Below are 27,524 nucleotides of genomic sequence, written 5' to 3'. Positions count from 1 at the left end.
CTGGACAGATACCGGACGACTGGAGGATAGCGAACGTCACCCCAATTTTCAAAAAGGATCGAGAGGGGAACCGGGCAACTATAGACCTGTGAGTCTTACGTCTGTCCCTGGCAAGATGGTTGAAGCACTGATCAAGGATAGCATAGTCCGGCACTTGGACGCACATGACTTGATGAAACCCAGTCAACATGGATTCAGGAAAGGGAAATCATGTTTGACGAATTTACTCCAATTTTTTGAGACCGTGAACGAGCAAATTGATAGTGGGAAGCCGGTGGACATAATATACTTGGACTTCCAGAAAGCGTTCGACAAAGTTCCACACGAAAGACTTCTCAGGAAACTACAAAGCCATGGCATAGAGGGGGATATACAAAGGTGGATAGGCAAATGGCTGGAAAACCGAAAGCAGAGAGTGGGCATAAATGGGAAGTTCTCCGACTGGGAGAAAGTGACTAGTGGTGTACCCCAGGGCTCGGTACTTGGGCCGATCCTTTTTAATATTTATATCAATGACCTGGAGGAAGGAACATCCAGTGAGATCATCAAGTTTGCAGACGATACAAAACTATGCCGGGCGATCAGATCGCAGGATGATAGAGAGAAACTCCAGAGCGACTTGTGTCGGTTAGAAACATGGGCGGAGAAATGGCAGATGAAGTTCAATGTGGAGAAATGCAAGGTAATGCATTTAGGCAATAAAAATAAGGAATACGAGTATACAATGTCAGGTGCAACTCTGGGGAAGAGTGAACAAGAAAAGGACCTGGGTTGTACTGATAGATAGGACCCTGAAGCCGTCGGCACAATGCGCGGCAGCGGCAAAGAAGGCAAATAGAATGTTGGGCATGATAAAGAAAGGAATCTCGAGTAGATCGGAGAAAGTTATAATGCCGCTTTATAGGGCAATGGTCAGACCACACTTGGAATACTGTGTCCAACATTGGTCTCCCTACCTAAAGAAGGATATAAAACTGCTGGAGAGGGTGCAGAGACGAGCAACAAAACTGGTGAAGGGTATGGAGAAACTGGAATACGAGGACAGACTTATAACACTAGGATTGTTCTCCCTTGAGAAAAGGAGACTGCGTGGGGATATGATCGAGACCTTCAAAATACTGAAAGGAATCGACAAAATAGAGCAGAGAAGATTATTTACATTGTCCAATTTGACACGGACTAGAGGACATGTAATGAAGCTAAGGGGGGACAGGTTCAGGACTAATGTCAGGAAGTTCTGCTTCACTCAGAGAGTGGTTGACACCTGGAATGCCCTCCCAGAGGAGATTATGACGGAATCGACCGTCCTAGGCTTCAAGAGCAAACTAGATGCATATCTCCTTAAGAGAGGCATATAAGGATATGGTGGACTATAAATTAAGCCAGGTGTACACCTGGCAGGGCCTCCGCATGTGCGGATCGCCGGACTTGATGGACCGAAGGTCTGATCCGGAGAAGGCAGTTCTTATGTTCTTATATACTATGCACGCCTAATTAGCAGCTGACGTCATAGGAACCGTTAGGATTCAAATCTAATTGGATGTGCATTGGATGTCGTTTTGCCATATACAGCTGTAGTGACGTTGTAGTCATTTCCTTCACATCTCTAAGCTTTGATACGAAGCTCTATGTTCTAAACAAAGTTACCTCTATAGCTCAATGCCTTAAGGCATTGCTTTTCATCTTCCATACATCAGGGGATTCAAGTCTTGAGTAAGGTTAGCAAATAATTTATATTCATTTCTCAGCCAGGATACCTGGTAACTCTTTAGCCTTGCCTTTACATATCAATATTTTGCTTCAGCTTTTATTATGTGCAGCCCATTGTCTAATATTTAATGCAACCTGTTCTCTCTCATGCTGAACACCCTCCCCCCACCAAAAACATCCCCCCCTAACTGGATCATTCTTCAACACCTGTCCAAGCCCTCTGAAGTTTGATTTAACTCATAGCTGTTGGCCAATGCCTATATTGCATCAAAAGAAACACATTCATGAAAGTATCTCATGCACCTGTGGCTGCAGAATGCTGAGGAGAAACAGCAAATTCCACCACTTCTGAGAACTGTTAGGATGCAAGGAAACAAAAGTGAACAACAAACAGCACTGCAATCGGCTCTCTTTTGAAAGCAAAGAAAAAACAGCACACATTATCAGCACTTAAAAAGAGAATAAACAGATACACACCTTAACATTCAAGCTTCCCTCATTGCAAAATGGAGGTCTTCAGTTGCACAAAACTGACCTCATTGTGACCTCATCATTCTGCACCTTCAAAGTAGTATGCCACAATTAAAAGATGTGCTGGGTGTAGAACTCACAACCTCTGGATGTTAGGAGCACAGGCTGGCTCCTAACACATAGAGCTACAGCTGCTTCTACTTAAGTTCATCTCACCACCCTTTCATATCATACTTGACTGAGCTGTTTATGCTCATTAGCTATCATATCAGGATGAACTCAAATAAGTTTAAGCAAAGGAATGCCTAAAGATTTGGAAGGTTTTCAAGTAGAAAACAAATATCAAATATGTATTAAAGAATTGCAGCACAAATGACGCTGATCGGTAAGCGCAAAAAAAACACCACTTTTCCGGGTATGACGCCTAAACGGAACAGATTACTTACAGTCATATATCCATTAGTACAGTGCTTAGAATGAAGATTAGCGTGTGAGAAAAATGGAGCTCCACCTCACATGCATTCAAGCACACTTGGGAATATGGGTTTGGGGTTCAGTGAAAGCAGCGCTTTTAACCATTGAGCTACCACTCTTTTGTCTCAGCCTACTATGACATTATAGCTAAACTCCTTTTCCCTTAGCACTTCACTAAGATATGATATGACAAGGGAGCCAGAGACATTGGAGCAAAAGTTGCTGTAGCTCAGTGAGGAAAGGCACTCTCTACCAATCTTCTGGGCTTTGAGGGTTCAAATCCCAGCCTGTATTTTACTTGTGGCATATCTACCTTCCAGGTGCACTTTGATGATGCTTTCCACTTCTTATAGGAGTTGAATATAACATTACTGTACAACTTTGCTATGTAGCAGAAAAATAAACTTTTCCCCCTTCCATGCTAAGAATTTGAGTTCAACTCATCTTATATTTCTCCTTTTAAACATGGCATACTTTGTTAGTTTTTATCATGGTAAAGTATACATTTCTGAAATGGTGAAGAAACAATAATATACAACTGCAGTGTTTTGTCTCTTAGCAGAATTAACGGCCTATAAGAAGCGGTATAAGCAAATCCAAACTGCTATAAGCACAAGAAAGCATTTCTAGCTCAACACGATAATGCTCCTGTTCCGAGCTCTGACCTCTGAAACTCCCCGGTTCGACTCCCACCTTTGCTCATTTTAATAAGGTCCTAGTTTTTTCCTATTAGCTCTTATAACAGGGTCTACATGGTGGACTTTGGCATTTGTAAGGTGCAGTGATGAGAGCACATTAACCAGGCGATCCACAAATGTCATCTTGCTATCAGAGGAAAGGTTTCCTCTCATCAATGCTTAGGATGTCCGAGCCATGGTAAGTTGAAAATAGGTTTGCCTGGAAAGGGAACTGTGCACCTTACAAATGGCAAAGTCCACCATGTAGACCCTGTTATAAGAGCTAATAGGAAAAAACTAGGACCCATGACAGGAAAGGATGCCTTAACGGAGACCTCAACCGGAGCGCCTCTCTTAGGAATCTGGTCACATCTGGGTGAGCCGTCAGTGAAACCTTATCACTTTGCACCCAGAAGCATGAAAGGCCAGTCATCTGCACCTTGAAGGAAGCCACTGCAAGGCCTTTTTCTAGCCTGGCCTGTAGAAAAGCAAGGATAACAAGAATGGCAGCTTGGACTGGCATCCCTTTCTTCTCCTAATGCATCTTGGCATGCTCTGGGAGGGGCCTAATGCCCTAATTGGCTCAGGGCCTTAGGCCCATCCCAGAGCCTTAGGCCATTCCCTGTGTATCCCAGGGCTTTAGGCCCTACCCAGTGCATCCCAAGATGCATTAGGAGGGGGGAGGGCCGTAATTTTGAAGAGGCAGCCCTATTAGCAAGAGGAAGTGGACCTCTCTCCAATTGATTTTTCATACACAAGTACAGGAGGGTGTGGAGGGGTGTTGGGGGCACTGGGAGGAGCCTAAGACCTTAAGCCAATCAGAGTCTTAGATCCTTCCTAGTGCATCCGAAGATGCAAAGTACAGGGGGATGTGGAGGGTATGTGGGGCTGTCAGAGTGTGTGTGCAGGGGTGTCGGCTTGGCAGGAGGGGGGATCTATTTGGAGGGGGGCTGGGGGTTTGGCGGGAGTGAGATTGGAATTGGGGATCTACCTGCTGGTTCAGCTGATTTCAGCTGATTTCAGCAGGGGAATCCCCAATGAGCAACGGCAAGTCAAATGCGCGCAAGACAAAAGCGTGTGGACAATTGCACGCAGACAAGTGAGTGCAAGACAATTGAGCACAAGACAATTGAGCGCAAGATACGTGAGCGCAACACAATTGAGCGCAAGACACGTGAACGCAAGACAATTGAGCACAATGACAATTCAGCGCAACACAATTCAGCGCAAGACAATTCAGCACAAGACAATTGAGTGCACAAGTGTGCGGATCATGCCACAAAATGTTAACAACACAATCACGTGCACGTTCACGTAAAGATGTCATTGTCATCATAAGTGACTGTGTTTTGCAAATGCATTTTTATCACTATGGTTACCTAGCCTCTTTGTGCTTAGAATATAAGTCACATGAATGCATTTTCGTTACTATGGTTATGTTGGCTCCTTTTATATATGCTGAGAACAGCCGCCTTTCTTTCGCTGCCTGACTGTGTCTGTTATAGGTAAAGGTCTGGTCTTGCTAGAACTTGCTCTATAACAGGCATTTGTCTTGCGCGGATATATAGCTTTCAACACTAAACCACGTTCTAAAGTAAGGAAATGAAAATATGAACATACCTGCAAATGAAGAAATTTGGAAGTAGTGTCGCTTTCACCAAAGGCGAGTGAAATCTGCGCAAGACATTTACCTGTTATAGAGCAAGATCTAGCAACACCAGACCTTTACCTATAACAGACACAGTCAGGCATCGAAAAAAAGGCGGGCTGTTCTCAGTATATATAAAAGGAGCCAACATAACCATAGTAACGAAAATGCATTCACGTGACGTTGACGTAAGGATGTAATGTATGTCATTGTCATATGTGACTGTGTTTTGCAAATGCATTTTTAATCACTGTGGTTACCTAGCCTCTTGTCTTGCATGCTTGTCTTGTGATATAAAGTCCTGGGCGCTATTGTCTTGCGCTCAGATGTCTTGCGCTCACTTGTCTTGCTTGTGCATTTGACTATGAACCCTTCACGCTCACTTGTCTTGCACTCGCTTGTCTTGCTTGTGCATTTGACTATGAACCCTTCACGCTCAGTTGTCTTGTGCTCACTTGTCTTGCTTGCACATTTGACTATGAACCCTTCACGCTCAGTTGTCTTGTGCTCACTTGTCTTGCTTGCACATTTGACTATGAACCCTTCGCGCTCAGTTGTCTTGTGCTCAGATGTCTTGCGCTCAGTTGTCTTGTGTTCAGATATCTTGTGCTCAGACATCTTGCGGTCACTTGTCTTCGCGCATTTGTCCGCATGCATTTGACTATGAACCTCAATGAGCTGAGCAAGTAGGACTCCAAAAAGCTGTGGTTTCGGGGAGTCCTGCCGGCTCAGCTGATCGGGATTCCCCTGCCACATTCAGCTGATGGCAAGGTATGGACTATTTAGATATTTTAATTTTAACATTTCTGACAGGGTAGGACAATTGGTAGATGTAGGACATTTGGGTATAACAATTGCTAGGAAGATCCTACCAATTGTTGTAGACCCCTTTGATGGAGGTGTGATTCTCTAACTGTCGCTGTCATGTGATTGACACACGATTAGTGGCTGCTTTTAAGGGGGCCACCATCATCGGCGCTGGTTAGAAAATCCTTAGTGCCTAACTGCAGATATTCATTGGGAGATAACCAGCTATCTTCTGCTGAATAGATATGATTAGTGGCTACCTGCTAACTGCTATATTGTGTGACACAGTTAGATGCAAATATTCAGCACCAAATCAGCTTTGTTTTGGAAAGCTATCCTTGAAAGTTAGGACTGCTATATGCAGTTCTATTTGCCAGGATAGTTATCCAGTCACTAATATGGAATATTGGTGGTATCTGGATAATTTCCAGCTCTGTCTGCTCCATCCTGACAATACCTTCATAGTGCTGCACAGTGGTCACATATGATATTCAGATACACTAACTGGTACAGAGGAGAGTGTGGTGTAGTGGTTAGAGCTACAGCCTCAGCACCCTGCAGTTGTGGATTCAAACCCTGCAATGCTTCCTGTGAGCCCACCAGGACAGACAGGGAAAATACTTGAAGTACCTGATGTAAACTGTTTTGAGTGTGGTTGTATAACTACAAAAAAGCAGTATACAAGTCCCAATCCTTACCTCTATCCTTAATTATTGCTAAACAGGTGGGGAGCTTGGTTAACACCCACCAAGTATCAACTCCATGGAATCTATCTACTTTTTTTGGTTCCTGTCAGGTACCCATAACTTGTGTCATAAAAAGGATACTGGGCTAGATTGGCCTTTGGTTTGATCCAGTACGGTAAATCTTATGTTTGTATGCAATTTTTCAATAGTTATTCAGTTTTCCTTTGCCAAGATTGCTTTAATTAAAAAAGCAATGCTGCCATCTTGTGGCAACTTTGTTATAATTTAATTGTGGGTTCTGTACTACAAATATTCTTTTGGCATGAAAATGGTAAATGCTGCAGTTTTTTAAAATTCAATATCTTAACCATTCAAAACAGCCAATTTATTGAGGTTTAAACTTATGTTTTAGAATTTTTCTAAAATCTAGAACACACATATATTTGAAATATCGGAAGGTGCCTACTATTGAGCATCTCCTCCCTTGTCTTGAAAAAAAACAAAAAAACACAGTAGAAAAGAAAAACTGCTAGCTTATATTTCAGCATGTCCCACCTTCATCTCCCTTCTCAGAGCCCTTCAGGGATAACTGACCCTGTCCAACTTATGGTCAAGAGCTAGAGGGAAAGACTCTTACTCTCTAACCATTTTGTTGAGCATGATTGAGCACATGTATTGTATATTGCATAGTTTTTCACCCTGCAAATATTTTCAAGCAACATTCAAAATAGCATAGGGATTCTCAGCTCAGTCCTCAGGATACACCCTGCCAATCAGGTTTTCAGGCATTTTTGATTGTGGACCTCTTGTAATAAAGACTGGCTTGGTGCGTCCTAAGGGTTGGGTTCAGACCCACTGCCCTAGAAAGTGACGCATTAATTAGTGGTGTAGCTAGGACTGAATGGACTCCAGATAGAAAAAGTGAGATGAGCCCTCTTATAACTCCATTGCTCCCAAGTAGTGAGGGGAGGGTTGGGAAGCACAAAGATGCAATATTTCCTAAATGTAGCCAAATGCTATTTTTTTTTCTTTACCTGAAAGGGATGTTTCCAGGTTTAAGGAAGATTGGGAGGGGGGTGGGGAGGGGGTGGTGCAACACTTGGTTTCAGTTGTGGGTGGGTGCCACAATTTCTGCTGCAGTTGCAAAGGTTACCAGCTCATGGTTGTCCTCAGTGGCTGGTATTGGGGGGTGGGGGCAAACAGGGCAGCTGGCCTCTAGGGGGCCCCGAAGTTTGGGCAACTCACTTAGCTGCAGGGCAGGATTAATTCTTCGAGGGGCCCCTAAGCACACAAGTACACTGGGCCCCCCTGGGCCTGCCACGCCCACACCCTGCCCCCATTTATCTCTTTTTTTATTTACTTCTTTATTTCCACTTATATTTCTTTTTTAAAATTCAAAACAAACAAAGTTTAGCATACCAGTGCAGTTTTTCTTCTATGCAACCTCCAAACATCTGTGAACAAATCCCCCTTCTTTCCCTTCCCACCTATTTTAACTCTGAACCCTTTCCATGCATATATAAAAGTGTTCGAATATATTGTAAAGCAGTAATATTATCCAAAATATAAATCTACATTAATAACCAAGTTTACAACGTCTTTCAACTGCCTCACTCTACATCAACCAACTGTAACCCATATGTTAACAACTAAATCTGTAACTCCTCTAGTATGTTCCACTCCATGTATGCTAACTTGCAACGAAACAACAAGGCAAGCAGTCCAGCAAAGAATCCAACATGAAACAAAAGAACATTGGCAGAAAATAAGGAGATTAAAATCAGGTTTATTCAAGGTGCTCCCAAGAACCATGCCCAATGCATTTCGCCATACACGGCTAGACAACGCTAACAAAAAAAACATGTCTTTCATACAAACAGAACACAGAAAACACCTTCACCTAGAATGGAATATGTATTTACAAACTAACCTCTCCCCCTTTTACAAAACTGTGGCATGGTTTTTAGCCATGGTGGTAACAGCTCAGATGCTCATAGAATTCTGAGCATCAGTACTGTTACCACCAGGGCCGGCGCTAAAAAATGCTCTACGGTTTTGTAAAAGGGGGGATAAAATAGAAATACGTAGACAAAGGTTAAACTGAACCACCAAGAAGCTGGACTTTGCATACAATGCAACACCATAGAAACAGTGATGAATCTCCCCTAAAGCAAAAAAATAAATAAATAGAATTTTTTTTTCTACCTTTGTCTTCTCTGGTTTCTGCTCTCCTCATCTTCTTGTCACTCTCTTCCTTTCATCTGTCCATCTATGCCACTTCCAGAAACTGTATTCCTCCCCCTTCCATCTTTCCTTTCACCTCCATTGGTCTGGCATCCAGCTTCTTCCATTCCCTCCTCCAATGATCTGGCATCTCTTTCCTCTTCTCTTCTTCCCTTCCCTCTCCCACACACCCCTGGTCTGGTATTTCACTCTCTCCTCTCTCTTCCCCCCACTTCCATCAGCATCTGCCCCCTTTCTTTCCCTCCAACCTAAATCCATCCAGTATCCTTCCCCTTTCCCTGCACACCAATTCCATCAGCATTAGCCCCCTTTCTCTCCCTCCTCCACCCTTTCCACACAACAACAGAAACGCACCCCCCAGCAACGGCATTGGGCACCACCTGGCATCGATAAAGACAACAACCACGCCCCTCCCCTCCCCCGGCATCGATGGATGGCAACGCGGCCTCCCCCGGCATCAATGTTAAGGTGGCTGGCTTAGCTCCAAGAAGGTACCGCAATGAATACATCTGCCGGAAGATGTAAGTGACGTCGGAGGAGAATGGACCGGCAGACTCATTCATCACAGGACCTTCTTGGAGCTGCGTTGGCTGCGTTGCCATTGATGCTGGCGGTTGGCTGCATTCCTGTCTGTGGATGCCCTGGGGGGGGCATTGTTGTTGATGTCGTCGTCAGGTGGGGGCCCTTTGCCATGGAGGGAGAGAGGAGGGGGGTGGGTGTTGCCATTTGAAAAAAAAATGGCATGGTATGTCGTCCTTCAGCAGGCCCCCCTGACTATTTTGGGCCCTAGGCATGTGCCTATTGGTTAATCCAGTCCTGCTTAACTGCCATTAGCCCTGCCTTTGGCTCTAGTCCCGTTAAACAGGAAGGGAAAAACTAAGACAGAAGCCATGAGACCTTCCCTCTTTCCTGCATCGCTACAGGATCTGCCGATCTTGATCCTGCCTCCCGAAGTGACTTCCTGTTTTTGAGGGGCGCGATTGAGACCAGCAGAACTTACAGCGAATAGCAATGCAGGCAAGAGGGAAGATCCCATGGCTTATGTCTTTGTTATTGCCACCCAGTTTAGCAGGAACAGGGCCGATGGCAACCAAATGTTGGAAGAGTGAATCGAGGTCAACTAGCCAATGGGATGTGGGTCAGGGAAGCCAGTCAATGGAGGAAGTAGAGATGCTGGATTGCGGGCAGGGGGAAAAATGTGATATGCTCGTTATGGGAAGGAGGAGGGATTGGTATGATGGGAGATGATGGATCACATTGTGGGAGGACAGTTTTTGGAACTAGGTGAGAGTGAGAAGAATAGGGACACAAACACAGATGCTGGACATTGCAGGGAGCAGAGAAACATGGAAAATGCTGGACACAAGAAGGTTTGCCTGTCTGTAAGCAGAGGCACAGAGACAAAGACCAAGACAGACAAACAGACAAAGAACTGTGCAGGAGGACAAGAGTTACTGGCAGAAAAAGCAAGTTAGAAAAGCAAAAGGCTACTGACTTAGGGGACCTTTTACTAAGACACATTGGGCCAAATTCTATAAATGGCATCCCGATTGTAGGTGGCCAACTGTGGCCTAACCAGTCAATTAGGACGCACGTTTAAAAAATAAAAAACTCCCAAGGCAGGCCATCTACATTGTAGGCATCTCCGGAAGCCTAGGGAGGCGTGCAAACCCACCTAAGCTTGCCTAAGGCTAAGTGTGGGTGTGCCTTAGTCTGGAAGTAGCCTTAGGTAGTGTCACAAAGCTATCCCCTGCTCTGACCGGCAGGCGGCTTAGCTGTGCCAAATCCTGACCTGTGGCTTCCCCAGGAAAGAGGAAGGCTTTTCAGGTAAACAGACCTAGGCACCTGCCTAGTTTGCCAGGCCACACTGAGATACTTTGCCAAAAAGGAGACACGATTCAGGTTTGTTCAAATTCATATATTTAGGCTTTATTGAACAGGGGGTCTGAATACTTTCAGCCACCCTCATGGAATGCAAAAATTAAGCATAAAACAAAAATATCATACAGCTGTCAGAATTGTCAGAATGGCTTAAAGTTCAAGTATGGCATACAGTTCCAGTTCCCTGGACTTTCTCTGCTTTAAAGATAGTCCTCTTCACCAGGGCTCAAATAAACAGAAATGCCGTGAAAATAAACTTCCAAACAATGAAAACAAACTGCATAAACAAAGCAGATAAATGGAATAGCAAACTTTAGAAATAAAGTTCCAGGCTTTCCAGCTAACCTAGCTGGGTAACGTGTCCAGTTTCCAGCTCAGACTCCTAGGCTCATTAGCATCAGCTAAGCTGTTCAGCTGACGGAGGACAGCAGGATATTAGATAAGCTGGTAGGTTTACAATGGCTTTAACACAGAGGCTTCACACTATCATAGACACAGTCCCTTTAGCAAACAACATTCTCTGGGCAGTCCCAGAGTGAGAGGTTTTCCTTCTCTCCCTAATCAGTGACACCTGGGCTTTGGTTGCAGAGAGCCAGCACTCAAACGCAGCTTAGTGAGACAGATACTCGGCTTCCCTTCAGCTTATGGACTAACCTCCATTCCCTCTGGGTTATAGTCAGCTTCTGGACACACTTCAACAGTGTCCATTGCCTCCTCTTTTCCAGCAGCTGGGCTCAAGCTTGAGAAGTCCTCTGCCATCTCCACGTCCTCACTACTGTGGAGTTGAGGAGGGAGACTTCTCTCCTCAACTGCCTGTTTGCACTGCTGCTGGTCGTGCCTTTGCCTTGGTTCCTCAGCTTCCCCTCCGTTCCTGCTCTCCTCTCTGTGATTCAAGGCTCTTCTTTTACGTGTGCCATAGCCCCACCCCTCTCTCCTAGGAGCAGGGTGGTTGGGCAGGAAATCCCTAGGGAAATAACTCTGGTTTCTCCTAGGCTGATAATGTGCATACCTTGCAGGACTAGGTCTCCACTTCTCCAAATTCTTTATTCATTTTTAAACTTTCAATAAGTGCGGCAAAAATACAGTCATGTACACTTTAACATCACTTATTAACCCATCAGAAATTAAATCACATCAATACCATCCCTCCCTCCTTTATATCCATCATAAATCTTTAACCCAAAATAACATTAAAATAACCCCACCCTCCCCTCCACCCAGGATGTTTATATAATTCTTTATTCATTTTTACACTTTCAACAAGTGATTTATAAAATAATCATATACACCTTTAATAACACTTGTAAAACATATACATATTGAATCATAAAATAATTCCTCCCTCTATCTCTTCTCTCATATAAACATCCTAGTTTCATATACCTTTAAAAATTAAGCCCACCCTGCTCCCACCCTATACTAAAATAATTAAAGAGGAATAAATAAATTCTTAGTTATAATCAATCTTTACAATAATTTGTTAATGGCTCCCAAACATCATTGAACTTTTTATAATGTCACTGCTGAATAGCTAATATTCTTTCCATTTTAAAAATATGGCACAATGAATTCCACCAAAAACTATAACTTAATCTATCATAATTTTTCCAATTTTTTTGTAATATATTGAATGGCAACTTCTGTCATTATGAGTAAAAGTTTATTGTTTTTTGAGGATATTTGGCTCTTTGCCCTCATTGATGTACCAAATAAGATTCTTATCCTCCCTTGGGTCTACCCTAGACAATCTGAATGTAACTTCATTTAGCTACGCTGACGACATCACCATACTCCTACCCTTTGATGCTCCTGACCCAACTTCTACAGATAAATTGGAAAAAACCCTTCAAGCAGTGGAAAAATGGATGGCAGATCACAAATTGAAGCTGAACACTGACAAAACAAAATTTCTACTGCTTGAAAAGGATAAGAATCCCTCCATCACAGAACTAGAAATAAACACCTCCAAATACCCTATACAACCTACCCTAAAACTCCTAGGAGTAACAATAGACAGATGCTGCACAATGCAGGCCCAAATCAACAAGACCACCCAGAAAGCATTTCTAACCATGCGCAATTTAAGAAAAATCAGAAAATTCTTCGACAAAGAGCAATATAGGCTAGTAGTCCAATCCCTAGTACTAGGTCTATTGGACTACTGCAACATACTCTATCTGCCTTGTCCTGCAACAATGATAAAACAACTACAGATAATTCAAAACACTGCACTCAGATTAATCTACTCACTGAGAAAATTTGACCACGTCACTGCGGCCAATACAAGCACGAATTCAATTCAAACTATACTGTCTATTATTCAAAGCAATAAATGGCATAGCCCCCAATTACCTAAACAACCACCTATACCAAAACGCCACCACTAGGCAAAGAAGAACTAAGACCCCTTTTACCTACCCCCCACTCAAAGGCACCCAGTGCAAGAAGATATTTGACAGTCTGCTGGCGACGCATGCAGAGAAACTGGACCACACTATCTCCAACCTGCTGATAACAACAAACGACTACAAATATTTTCGCAAAGAAATCAAAACCCACCTATTCAAAAAATTTATACAGATGGCTTAACCTCAAACAGACCCCCCTCAATGCAACTCCCCCCTCCTCCCCCTTCACTAGTTCCCTTCTCTTTAGCCTCAAGCATGTCAACCAGTGGCGTACCAAGGGGGGGGGGGGGGGGGGCGGTCCGTCCCGGGTGCCAGCCCTGAGGGGGTGCTCGCGGCCTTGCCGTTCAGTCCCCCCCACCCCCGAAGGACCGCTCGCCCCACTGACCTTCCTGCACCACCTGTGAAGCAGGATCATGACGTCAGCGATCCCTGTGCTGCTTGGGCACTGCTTCCTGCGCCGCGGTCCCGCCCCTCCTCTGACGTCAGAGGATGGGCGGGACCGCGGCGCAGGAAGCAGCGCAGGGATCGCTGACGTCGCGATCCTGCTGTGGCTGCTTCATAGGTGGTGCAGGAAGGTCAGTGGGGCGAGTGGTCCTTCGGGGGTGGGGGGGACTGAACGGCAAGGCCGGGAGCATAGGTAGTGCTGCTTCATAGGTGGTGCGGGGAGGCCAGGGGGGGCGAGCTGTCCTTCGGAGTGGGGCGGGCGGGCAGGCAGGCAGGCTTTCAAGGGGGAGGGGGGGGACAGGCAGGCAGGCAGGCAGGCCTTCAAGGGGGGGACAGGCCTTCAAGGGGGGACAGGCAGGCCTTCAAGGGGGGAGGCAGGCCTTCAAGGGGGGGACAGGCCTTCGGGAGGGTGCAGACCTTCAAGGGGGAGGGACAGGCCTTCAAGGGGGGGCAGGCAGGCCTTCAAGTGGGGGCAGGCAGGACTTCAAGGGGGGGCAGGCAGGCCTTCAAGGGGGGGACAGGTCTACAAGGGGATGGGACAGGCCTTCAAGGGGGGGACAGGCCTTCAGGGGGGGTGCAGGCCTTCAGGGGGGTGCAGGCCTTAGGGGGGTACAGGCCTTCAAGGGGGGAGACAAGCCTTCAAGGGGGGGACAGGCAGGCAGGCTCTCAAGGGGGGGGACAGGCCTACAAGGGGGGGCAGGCCTACAAGGGGGTGGGACAGGCCTTCAAGGGGGGGACAGGCCTTCGGGAGGGTGCAGGCCTTCGGGGGGTACAGGCCTTCGAGGGGGTGCAGACCTTCAAGGGGGTGCAGGCCTTCAAGGGGGGGACAGGCCTTCAAGGAGGGGGCAGGCAGGCAGGCCTACAAGGGGGGGACAGGCCTACAAGGGGGGTGGGACAGGCCTACAAGGGGGTGGGACAGGCCTTCAAGGGGGGTGCAGGCCTTCAAGGGGGGACAGGCAGACCTTTAAGGGGGGACAGGCCTTTGGGGGGAACCCTGGTTTAGAAGTACACAGAGGGAAGGGGGTGTTCAAAGAGATGTGCATATGCCAAACTTTGGGGGGGAGGAAGAAATAATGGGTCTGAAAATAGAGGAGAGGGAGATAGAAGATGGACCATGGGATTTAGGGAGGGAAGGATCAGAAAGGGAGAGAAATTGGACACAAGAGATGGTGTGGAGGAGGGATAGAGATACTGGATAGGAGGGTAATTGGGAAAAGAAAGGGAGAGATGGTGGACTCTGGGGTGGTGGGGAAGGAGGGAGAGATGCCGGATGAAAGGGTAGTTAAGAAAAGGTGGATCTGTGGAGGGAGATGAAAAAAAGGAAAGATACCAGACTTCCTGGGGAGGGAAGGGAAATGGAAAGGTAGGACAGAGTTGGCAGATGGATGGTTAGCATGCAGAAAGAAGAAAGAAGGAGACCCTGGCAAGCAAGTTATCAGAAGAAAACCAGAGCCTTGGACCAACAAGATTTGAAATATAACCAGACAACAAAAGGTAGAAAAATTAATTTTATTTTCTGTTTTGTGATTATAATATGTCAGATTTGAAATGTGTATCCTGCCAGAGCTGGTGTTGGACTGCAAACGTGAGCTAGGATTTAACAGAGAGAGGAAAAGTCCTTTTTGTTTCTTTATTTTATTTACACCACAGCGCCAGTGTGGTTAGGAGAAGACAAAGGGGGTGAAAAAGCTATAAAACCCACCAGGAGTTTTGAAAAAAATCACCCAACTGGGCAGGAAAATCGAATTAAAAAACCAATTCAATAGGCTGAATCGAATCGAAATTTTTTTTTCCTGAATATGGCAGCATTAGTTTGTGTTACTGTCTTAGACTTTAGGACCTGGGATTGGGGAGAGATGGCATCCTCAGTACTTTATAATGCAAGTGAAACGAGGATTTGGTCAGACTTTTGAAGGGTCTGCAGAAAAAAAATATTGTATAGGCCGGGGACATGAGACAGCAGGAAATGGGAACTTTTCTTCCTTCTATTTTTGTGAATGGATAGGCTGAGGATGTCAAGAGAGTTCAGTTAAAATATTTGCTTTTTAAGAAAATATAATAATGTGTTTTATAAAGTTTATAGCATAGCTGGCCTACCCAGTGAGGTGTTCCTAGTGGTGGTGGTGGCAGCGTGTCAATGTATTGAGAGGAAGAGGTGGTCTGGGAAATTCTGCTGAGCAAACTCCGGGCCCATTTCCACCCCCCAGTTAGTCCACTCCACTCAACTGGTTCACACTTGAGTGGGTCTTTGGGTGTTGTTTTGGGATCTCTTCCAGTGGTTTATCAGTATCTCCTTCCGGTCCAAGGAAGGAAACTTTGTTATCCTTAGCATTGACCTACAGAATATGTTTGTAACAGCGCTGCTTGTGTGGCATTAGGCTATGTAGTGATCGAAAGAAAAAAACAGACCTTTGCACATTTTTGCACTATATGGTGGGTGTATGAGGAGATTCACATTTCCTGCACAGCTAAGTCCATGTGAAGTTACCTTGTGCTGTATTTGACATCTAGCAAGGTCTCTGTTTGAAAGGAAAGATCTAAACTTAAAAATGAAGTGGCCAGAAGTTATGGTAAAAGCAGATAGTGTAGCTGGTTTTAAGAAAGATTAGGACAAATTCCTGGAGGAAAAGTCCATAATCTGTTATTAAGACATGGCGGAAGTGTCTGCTTGCCCTGGATCGGTAGCATGGAATGTTGCTACTCTTTGGGTTTTGACCAGGTATTAGTGTCCTGGATTGGCTACCATGAGAATGGGCTACTGGGCATGATGGACCATTGGTCTGACCCAGTTAGGCTATTCTTATGTTATGTTCTCATCTGTAGGGGCCTTTGTTTTCACTTCTTATTTTAATGTATTTTTTTTCTAGGAACTTATCAGTGTTTTTTATAATGGGAACAAAAATGGAAGAGAATTAATGTGTGTGGGATGAGGGGGTAACTAATTTCTTCAGCTAAATAATTCAATCCACTTCAAACAGACATAGGAGAACTCACGCACCATTCACACACCCTCCAACCAAAAACATCAAAAGAAAAAAACTGTTCGACAACCTCCACTCGACCCCCAACTCTACAACCAATTGACATCGACCACAGACTGCAAAACCTTCAAAAAGAAATAAAATCCCTTCTATTCAAAAAACACATAAAACCGAATTAACACAATCAGAACTGTCCCAAGCATCACCTGAAACTACTCCATATGTACTTCTGATGTCATGACAATTCAGACATAATTTATGTTATGTTATGTTTGGAATATAAGAAAATTTTCACTGCCTGTTTCTATTCTGACCATTTATTCCGTTTCATGGTCATTACAAAAAATATTTTTTTACATGGGGGGTGTCAAAAAATGATGAGCCCCGGGTGCCACATACCCTAGGTACGCCACTGATGTCAACTGCTTCCCTAATGATATATATACTGGATCTGCACTATTTCCTATTTGTACAGCATCTTGTAGCTCTTGAAATATACAGCTCCATTATTCTTGAAATTTCTCCTGGAAATGACCAGAATTCTCTCTGTAATTATCCTGCAAATGTCCAGTTGTCTCTTTTGTAATCCGCCCAGAACTGCAAGGTTGAGGCGGAATAGAAATCAGTAATGTAATGTAATGTAATGTAATGTAATATCATATGAAAGAGCAACCGGATTCTCCAGTAAGTTATTAACTTGACTCCAAATAGATTTCCAAAAGCTATATATTAGAGGACAAAAAAACAATAAATGATCCAATGTACCAGCTTCAAGATGACTGTGCCAACATCTATTAGACTTAGAATGATCTAATTTCTGTAAACACACGGGTCCAGCATGCTCTATGTAACAGAAAATATCAAGTTTGTTTCATAGATGCTGACACTGTACACCTCATCCTCCAAGACCAAATTCGTGGCCATTGAGACGCAGTAATTTGATGCTTAATCTCAATGCTCCAAATATCCCGAAGGCCATTTTTTGGTTTTTTATTCATAAATCCAGATATCAATTTGTACCACTGTGCAGCCTGGTGACCCAGAAAGTCTTTCTGAAAACATAAGAAAGACAAACTGTACTTATCACTGAAATTTTTCCATAATTTTGTGATTTATTAAGATCATATTTCCGTTGCAATTGTGAAAAGTCAAGCAACTTACCATAGAAATGACATCATCTAAAGTACGTATGCCTGCCTTTATCCAGTATTTCCAGATAACCTTATAACCGCCAATTTTAATCTTGAAGTTTAGCCATATAGTCTGATATGTTGATTTATAAATTGAAATAGGTGTTAAATCATTAACATATCTTAATGTTTTTCATGTATCTATTAATATTCTGTGATCTTTATATAATCTAGGCATTTTGATGCTAATGACATGACTTAATCTCAAAGGAAACATGAGATGCCATTCCAATGTCAACCAATCTGGAAACTCTTTCATGAGCTCAGGGAGGATCCAGTACACGCATAATATAGGCTTGATGGTACCTATAAAAGTTTGGAAAATTTACCCCTCCCTCTGCAATTGGCTTTTGTAAAGATACCATAGCAATTATTGCAGATTTTCCAAGCCAAATAAATTTTATTAGAACACTATTTAATTTTTTATAAAAGGACCCCTGAAAATAAATTGGAATCATACTCATTTGATAACAAACTACAGGCAAAATCATCATTTTAACTGTTTGAACTCTCCCCCACCAAGACAAATGCATTGGGTTCCATTGCTCACACATTTCATTAACCTTTGTTAATAAAACTTTTTCATTTATTTTCATTGTTTCTTCTATTGTATTGTGAATCCAAATTCCTAAATATTTAATGCCTTCCTCTTTCCTTATAAAAGGAAGCAAATCAAATAAACCTTTTTGACAATGAATATTTAAAGGAAGAATCTCTGATTTATCCCAATTTATTTTATATCCTGATATTTCCCAAAATTTATTTATCAGTTCTAATAAGTTTGGAATGGTAGATTCCGGATTTCTCAAATAAAGCAAAATATCGTCCGCATAAGCAGAAACTTTATATTCCCAACCTGAATAAGGAATACCCTGAATCTCCTTTAATTGTTGTATAGCCAATAATAAGGGTTCCAAAACTATATTGAACAATAAAGGAGATAATGGACATCCTTGTCTAACCTCCCTCTGTAATTTAAAACAATCTGAAAAATTGTTATTGATATATAATTTAGTAGTAAGGGAACTATACAAGGCTTGAATCATTTGTATAAATCCTGAACCAATTCCAAACCATTCCATTGTCTGATACATAAAGGTCCATTCCACACAATTAAAGGCTTTCTCTGCATCAAGTGATACAGAGAAGGCTGGATCATTTAAATTTTTTGATAAATTTAACATATGAAAAGCCAGTCTAGTATTATTAGACGAATGTCTCTGAGCAACAAACCCTGTCTGGTGCATTCCAATAATATATGGAAGAGCTTTAGCCAATCTCAAAGCTAAAGTCTTTGCCAACAATTTCCCATCCATCAACGAAATAGGCCTGTAGTTTGATACCAAAGTAAGATCTTTATTTGGTTTGGGCAAGACAATAGTTAAAGATTCTGCATAGTACCTGTAATACAACCATTGCTCAGTTGCTTTTGATATAAATTTAATAATTGGGGTATTAATGTGGTTTGAAATGACTTATAGAATTCAACAGTAAAACCATCACCTCCTGGAGCGGATCCTATTCTGAGGGATTTCAATGCAGCCTGTATTTCCTTTAATGTAATCGGCTTTTCAAGAGATTCTTTTAAATGATCAGGAATTTTAGGCCCTTCAATTAATTTAAAAAATTCATCTCCTTTAGTTTTCTTATTTGAATCAAGCTCAGAAGAATATAATGCTTTATAAAATTTCAAAAATTGTTCCAAAATGTTATTAATTTTAGAATGAATTTCATCTTTAATAGCTGCAATATTTACTTTATTTTTCTTTGCTTTAAGATAGTTAGCTAACATTCTTCCTGACTTATTCGAATTATCATAATACAATGCCTGCTGATAAAATAACTCTTTTTTAACTATTCTAGAAGAAATCTCATTATATTTATATTTGTTTTTAAGTAACTCTTGCAGCGTGTTTTGTTCCCATTTTATATCTAGTTTTAATTTTAAATCTTTAATCTTTTTTTCCAAATTATAAAACTCTAATTTAAGCTTTTTTCTTATATAAGCTGAAAATGAAATAATATGTCCTTTCGTAATAGCTTTAAAAGCATCCCACAGAGTTTCTATAGAGATTTCTTCTGAAGTATTTATTTGAAAATATTCATTCATTTTTTGTTGCATTACTTCAATAAAATTTTCTTCAGCAAGCAAAGCATTATTAAATCTCCATACAGGTCTACTAAAATCTTGGTTTGTCATTTGTAACTTTATCCATACTCCTCCATGATCAGAAAATATAATTGGTTCAATGACTGCTTTTGTGACTTGCTGGATTAAAGTATCCGACACAAAAAAAATAATCAATTCTTGAAAAGGATTTATGAACTTGTGAACAAAATGAAAATTCCTGATCATTAAAATGTAAAATCCTCCATATATCTTTCAATCCACAAGAATTAACTAAATTATCCAAACCTAATGATTTCATTATTCTACTTGTTTTTTTATCAATTAAAGGATCCATAACTGCATTAAAATCCCCAGCCATAATCAATTTAGATGTGGCCAGTGGTAAGAACAACTGTTGAAGAGATTTTAAAAAAAACTCCATTTGATTAGAATTAGGTGCATAAATATTAATAAGTGTCAAGGTATCATTCCCTAAGTTCATGCCCACTTGAACCCATCTTCCCAAGATATCTGCAGAAATTAATTTAAAGCTTCCAGCACATTTCTTATTTATTAAAATGGCTACACCTGCGTTTTTACCTATGGCCGGAGCATAAAAACAATGTTTCACCCGATCCCCTTCTAACTTAATGATTCATTTGCCGAAAGGTGAGTTTTTTTAATATAATATATATCAGCTTCTTGTTTTTTTTAAAAAACTAAGGGTCTTCTTTCTTTTAATCGGATGATTGAGGCCATTAACATTTAAAGAATAAAATTTAAGAATCATTTTTGATTACATGCAATGACACTCTAAAATATATTCCAACTAATTCCCTTTTTTCCTAATAAATAAGTATTATACCATTTCCCTAAACCCTTACCCCCCTCCCTCCCCTCCCATGCAAATCTTGACTGCTTGGAAGTGTTTGTGAAAAGCTCCCTCCTAAACCTTGTCTAAATAATATCCCATTCTTAATAACATTTTAACAAGTTCATTTTTTGAAATTGATTGTACATAAATAAAGTATAACATTCAAATTTGATATTCATATTCTTATATGCAAATACTATTTTTAAAGAACATTTAAAATTATTCAATTTCCTATATTATCCTTTATAACTTGGAAATCTCAATCCTTTTTTAATTCAATATATTAAATAAAAATATTGTAATTAATTTCAAGAAATCTCCAATGTATAACTTCTAAATATTAGACTGTATTTTTTTTTCCTTTTTTCTTTTCTTCCCTTTTCCCCTTTTCTTTTCCCTTTTTTATGGTGAAAAATATAATATATAATATACTAAAACTATTACCAAAAAAATAAAAAATAAAAATAAATCCTTAACAGATTTATTAATTGATCCCATTATATTCTATTTTAATTGACAATTAATTAATAACATCAGAGAATTAATACATTCTTTTCCATCCTATATTTTATTTAATTAGATCCACTTCTCAGTAAAAGTCCTATCAGGCTTTCTGGTGTAATTATTCTGATATGGCACTCTCTGCTGGCTATTCTTAAGCTTATACTTTTCCTGCTCTCACTGTCTGAGGGGTAGTCAGCCAATTCCCTATCCTTACTTTTAACCTGGTCAGCTCTCCTGACCAGGGACCGTGCTCTGCTTTTATCCACTACAGGGACAAAGCTGGCTACGGATTTGTCACAGTAGGCCTAGGTGGCCGTATGCGCCTCCTTGTATGCTGGCCTACATTGTAAGCAGACGCGGCCGCTGAGCTTATCTCTAGGGATCTCCCTGCTGTGATAAGTTTAGCGACTGCCTGTCTCCCCATACATCACTGCCCCCACCCCCATATATCACCGGCAGGAAGGATGCATAGTCCCTCCTGCTGGAATACCTCACCCCCACTCCCCCATACATCGCTGGCTGGAGGGATTCCCAGTCCCTCCTGCCAGAACCCCCAACCCCCATACATCATAGGCATTCCCCCTGCCAGACCCCCCAAATCACCCCTCAGACCCCCGAGCACCCCCTCCAGAATCCCCACTGCCTTAAAACATTGGCAGGTCAAAGGCATCCTTTCTGCTTCCAGCCAGCTGGCCTGCCTTCCCATGAATTGTGGGCCTGCCCCTTCCTGGTGCATCATGAGATACACTGGGGAGGGCCTTAGGCCTGATTGGCCCAGGCGCTTAAGGCCCCTCCCTTATGAGGGGCCTTAGGCACCTGGACCAACCGGAATCTTAGACCCCATTCACAGTACATTCTGGGATACACTGGGAGTGGCCTAAGATTCTGATTGGCCAGATCCCTTAGGCCACCCCCCCACCCCCCATGACATAGTCGTCGGTTAGAGAATTGGGTTATTAGACAGGCTTAGGCATCTGTCCATGAGGACAGATGCGATTTTCTATAGGATGCCCATGTGCGATTCTCAAAAGATGCTTAGGCAGCTTCTGGACTGGGCGTCCTATACATAATCAGGCCCATTAAACCTTAATGTGCGCTTAACATAGGAAATGTAGCCTAACATAGGAAACGCAACCTAGTTTCAAGTTTATTAGTATTTGATATACCGTACTTTGCAGAACATCTGTGCAGTTGGTTGACAGGCATGGAGAAATTAGAGAGGAGATTGTAGCTAAGTAGTGGAAATAGAAAGGAAGGGGAAGAATGGAACTACAATATTTGATAGGACAGGGATCAAGAGAGAAGGAGAAGGAAGAACAGGGGTAGGGGTAGTCTGTGCAGTCATGCAGGTGGTTCCTGAAGAAAGGCTAGAGGCATCTTTAAATAGAAAGATCTTAAGGGTTAAAGCATTTTGCATTAGGTTTATCATTCATACATGCTAAGTGTATGTTTTAGGGTTTTTTTTAGCGTTATGTGCAGAATATGTGGGTTATTGAATGGGAAAGACCTAGGGCTGCTGAGTAAAAGGGCCTCTTTGTTTTTCTGATGGTCTAGCCCAGGGGTGGGCAAACTTTTTGACTCATGGGCCACAATGAGTTCTTAAATTTGACAGAGGGGCCTGACCAAGAGCAGATGGATGGAGTGTTTGTGTGAACTAATATAAATTAAATATAAATGTCATAACATAAAAGGTTTTGGTCTTTAAAAGGTAGCAAAGCATGAAAACGTAAGGCTTATTGTACAAAACAAATGTACATGATCATCTCTCCCTTCCTCTCCTTCACCCCATTTCTTCCTCTTTCTGTTCTCTCCCCCACATGTGCAGCATCTTTCCTCCCCTCTCACCCATCCCCTTCTTCCTTCCCTCTGCAGCATCTTTCTATCCCTCTATCCCTCCCATCCCCCTGTGCAGCAGAACCCTTGCCCAGCTTCTATCCTTTCCCCTTCCCTCCCATCCCCCTGTGCAGCAGAACCCTTGCCCAGCTTCTATCCTTCTCTCCCTCCCAACCCTCATCCAGCAGAACTCTTGCCCAGCTTCCATCCTTCCCTCCCATCCCTTGTGTAAAAGAACCCTTGAGCACCCACCCCTGCTGTGCAGCCGAACCCCCACAGACCCTCTATCCTTCCCTCCCATCCGAACCCTGCCGACCACAAGCCCTACATACCTCCCTTCAAAGCAGCGTCGGGCTGGCAGCACTGTAAACAGGCTGCTTTGAAGCCTTCTCTTGGCGGGGCCTTCCGTGTGCCGTGTTACTGATGACATCATCAGTGATGCAGCAGAGGGAATTCCCCGATAAGAGAAGGCAGCAAAGCAGTCTGTTTAGAGTACTGCCGGCCCAACATTGCTCTGGAGGGAGATATATAGGGCTCGCGGTTTGCCCGTGGGCCATAGTTTGCCCATGTCTGGTCTAGCCAGAACAGTTCAGTTTGAGTTGGGTTGGGTTCTAAAGTGAGAAGGAAGCAGGCAGTGAAAGAGTGAGGGGTGAAGTGGGCATGGATGGGGCCTCATTTCTCATTTATCAGCTGTGGACCTGCTGGACAGTAGTACCAGTCTATTCTCAAACAAGGCTCATACAAGTAAAAAGAACATAATCATTTCAAAACTGTGTTCCTCTTGTATTAGAAGCAAAATTGAGAAACATAACATAAGTTTATATTTTAACAGTTGAATATTTCTTCTCAAGTGAATGATTGATGCAGTCTAACTGTTCTATTGGGAATTACAGATTGCTAAATCAATAGCTCAGCTCAAATGAAAAGAACTGCTAATATCTGTTGAAATTTAAAATTAAATTATTTTTTTTCAAATTTAGCCTTATATCTGAAAAGTTCTTTTTATTTTCAAAATAAATTACAGGCATTGTCTATTATCTCTAAAAATGTATACTTTCCCAAAACCGGTTGTCAGCCTAGCTATCGCTACCATTCAGCATTTTTAGTTGGCATTACTTATGTCAGCGAAGGCCTATGGGAAATTATATCAATCTGACTCTGGCATGGGAATGCAGATAGACCCTGAGGGCAGGGAAACTGTTTTAAGTATCCCTGATATGTTTTAAGTAGCCCTGATTGAATCATGACTAGCTAAAAGGTGTTAATGTCTGATTAAGAGGGTGCTTAGGACAATGGGTCCAGGTGCACAGATCAAGCAGATAGGCTGCTTGAATGGGACAAAGAAGCCAGAGACTAATCCCATCTTCCATGCTTGCAATTATCACACCCTCCTTTATCAATTAAATTAACCATTGTTTCAAACAGTTTACAAATTCTAAACAGAAAGATACTGGGACATACAAGTTTCTATATTCAGAATAAGATTCCAAGGTATAAAAGCCTCCTCTCTGCTCTATCAATCTATCTATCAATCTATCTTTCTATCTCTGGAGGAGAGGGGTCTTGGCTCTCTCTCTCTCTCTCTCTGGCTCTTCCTAGAACTTCTGACTCTCTGTCTCTTTGTTTCTGAACTCTGTAAGGCAGGGAAACTGCTTTGCTCTCTACTTAATTGTAATGCTTCATTGTAATGCTTATAAATATTGCTTTTCTGTAAGACTATTTCTATAATATATTCTTTATGCAACCACCTCTGGCTGTGCCTATTATTTGATTCTACTTCCTGGTGAAACTTCAGTGAGGGAACTGAACCTGGGACCAGGCGTTTGTCAGGGCGCCTTTCACTTAACCCCTACCACCTAATATTGTGGGGGACACTAACAAACCTGACACTGGTTATCTTCTTATATTTTGTTACCTGGAAAAGTCCTCATTGTCTTAAATTATTTTATCTACGATTGCCTATTATCCAGAACCTCCAAGAAATACCTGAATCTATTTCATTACCACATCTATGAGAATGCTTGCTTTAATGATGCATGGAAGGTAAAATTCATCTCTCATCCTTGAAATGTCTTCATAGCTTTCTCAGTACTTGAAATTTAATTGACAGAGGGAGAAAAATCTGCTCTTGTGATATTTTAATAAAAGGAGGTGGGCTGGATTGAATGTGAGTCTTTACAATAAGAGGTGATATCTCATTGTGTTTAATCCACTTTAAATTAGTAACAGCTACACTTTTATCATTTTCATTCTAATCTCTCTAGAGAATGAATCCGATTGTATAATTCCTTGTGCATTGTTAGGGTTCTGCAAATATTATCCATGATCAATAGGCTTAAAGGTGATTGTAATCATGCCAGACTAAATTGATGATTATTAAAAGGAAAATCCACTGAACTTATAAAAGTTTAACACACCCCTAGATGGCAGTATAACTCTTTCATTAGAAAAAAAAACCCACCTTGAATTGCTCTTCCATTATGACTGCATATTCTCAGTGTTGGATTTCTTCTGTTGAAGACATATTTCATTTTTTCCTTGTTTCATTCTCCTAAAATTGTGATATAGTTTGCTAGAGCCTAAGACTTTTTACTAATTGGAGCTAGGGTAAAGGTAATGGGATGGTACAATCAAGGTGGTTCACATTTGTTATATGCAGGTCCCTAGCGGGCTCACAATCTAAGTAGTGCACCTGGGGCAATGAAGGATTAAGTGACTTGCTTACAGCAGAGTCACAAGTCACTCTACTGTGTGCTTGGGAGTCTGCTACTTATTGCCCTTACCTAGACCTTTGCAGAGCTGTGTCTCCCAGCTCTGCAACACAATTTGGCTCTCCACAATTGAGGGGTACTAATATCATTAGTGTGCTCTCCTTGTTAGAGTAGCTAGGCAAGGCAGATGCTATTTCAGCTAACTGATTTTCAAACCTTATAGATTTAAAACATTTTAGTTTATAGTTTATTAAAAACTTGATATACCATCATTATGAATATGTAGATCTTAATGGTGTACATTAAGGGCTCCTTTTACGAAGGTGCGCTAGCGTTTTTAGCGCACGCACCGGATTAGCATGTGCTAGAAGAAAAACTACCGCCTGCTCAAAAGTAGGCGGTAGCGGCTAGTGCGCAGGGCATTTTAGCGCACGCTGTTCCATATGTTAAGGCCCTAACACGCCTTCGTAAAAGGAGCCCAAAATAAAATTAGAAAATACTAGTTAATAACAGGATCTCTGTCATTCATTCAGTCAGGAATGGAAAAAAGGAGAGATGGGAGTAAGAGCAGGTTGAGGAACAGGTGAAAAGGGAGGTTGGAGACTCTACAACTACAAGAACAAGTCCAGGCGACTCATCGTGGAGATCCATTGGCCAGATTTTAAAAATGGGTCTTTAGGAGGGACATAAATTTGGCAAAAGAAAGTTAGGATCTAATCATAAAAATCTTAAATAATGATTTGGGATATATGGAGTGGTCAAGGAAGAGAGAAAGGATAGAGTGCCATGTGGGTGAGGTAAGTAATTTTGAACATGAAGCGAAAGTGAACTAGAAGCCAGTGGAATTTCCTTTTTTTAAAAAATTCTTTTATTGATTTTTCAAACTTCAAAAGTGCAATACACAAATATATATCATATAATAAGTTAAAAACACATTCAACTTACAAATATGTATAACCAACCATTTTTTCCCACCCACCCAACCAATGATTATTCAATAAAACATAGAAACATAGATTATTCCAATAACCTTACCCTATCCAGATTAATAATATCCTCCACCCTACACCCACCCCAGGTAGATATACTCAAAAGTCAAAATTAGGACAGAAATAGCCCCTCCCCACCCATCCTTCCCTGGATGTGTACGAAAATAAACAAAGACCTGCTATAGTTAAGTAATATATTACATTACATTACATTAGTGATTTCTATTCCGCCATTACCTTGCGGTTCAAGGCGGATTACATTCCAACTAAAAAAATAGGAATTACATACAAATTGAAAGGAGTAGAATAAGCGATGACATAGAATTTTTTAAGGTAATAAACATTGGATAAAGAGTTACCAAAGGGAAGTGGAGGTCTTTAGGAGGTAAGAATATGGTGAAATTATGGGTTTTAGATAGCATTTGATAGGTAAAGCATTTGATAGGTAAAAGTGTTGTTAAGAGTAAGAGGTTTTAAGGGTGGGTGTGGTTAGGACTGTTTCAGGGCTTTCTTGAAGAGTATATGATGTCAACGGTCCCCAAACCAGCTTAAATAAATTACTGTGCCCCAAACTATCGGCATTCATTTTTTCATATCTAGAGCTGGAGCACAAATTTGCCCACCAGAAAGGGAAATTTAGGCGGTCGTAGTTTTTCCAATTTCGAGTTATCATCTGCATGACTATCCCTGTCATGAAAAGAAAAAGACGGAATTTATATCGATCCATAGGGGGTTTAACATGTAATAACTTTTCACATATGACCGCCTCATACATCACTGGAATTGATGATTCCAATATGTTAATCTTACCCCATATTGATCTCCAAAAGTTAAGTATTAAAGGACAAAAGAATAACAGATGATCCAGTGTCCCTATGTCCA

The sequence above is a fragment of the Geotrypetes seraphini genome, chromosome 5 (assembly GCF_902459505.1).
Source record: "Geotrypetes seraphini chromosome 5, aGeoSer1.1, whole genome shotgun sequence".
NCBI lineage: Eukaryota > Metazoa > Chordata > Amphibia > Gymnophiona > Dermophiidae > Geotrypetes > Geotrypetes seraphini.
Note: the sequence above shows the minus strand (reverse complement) of the source record.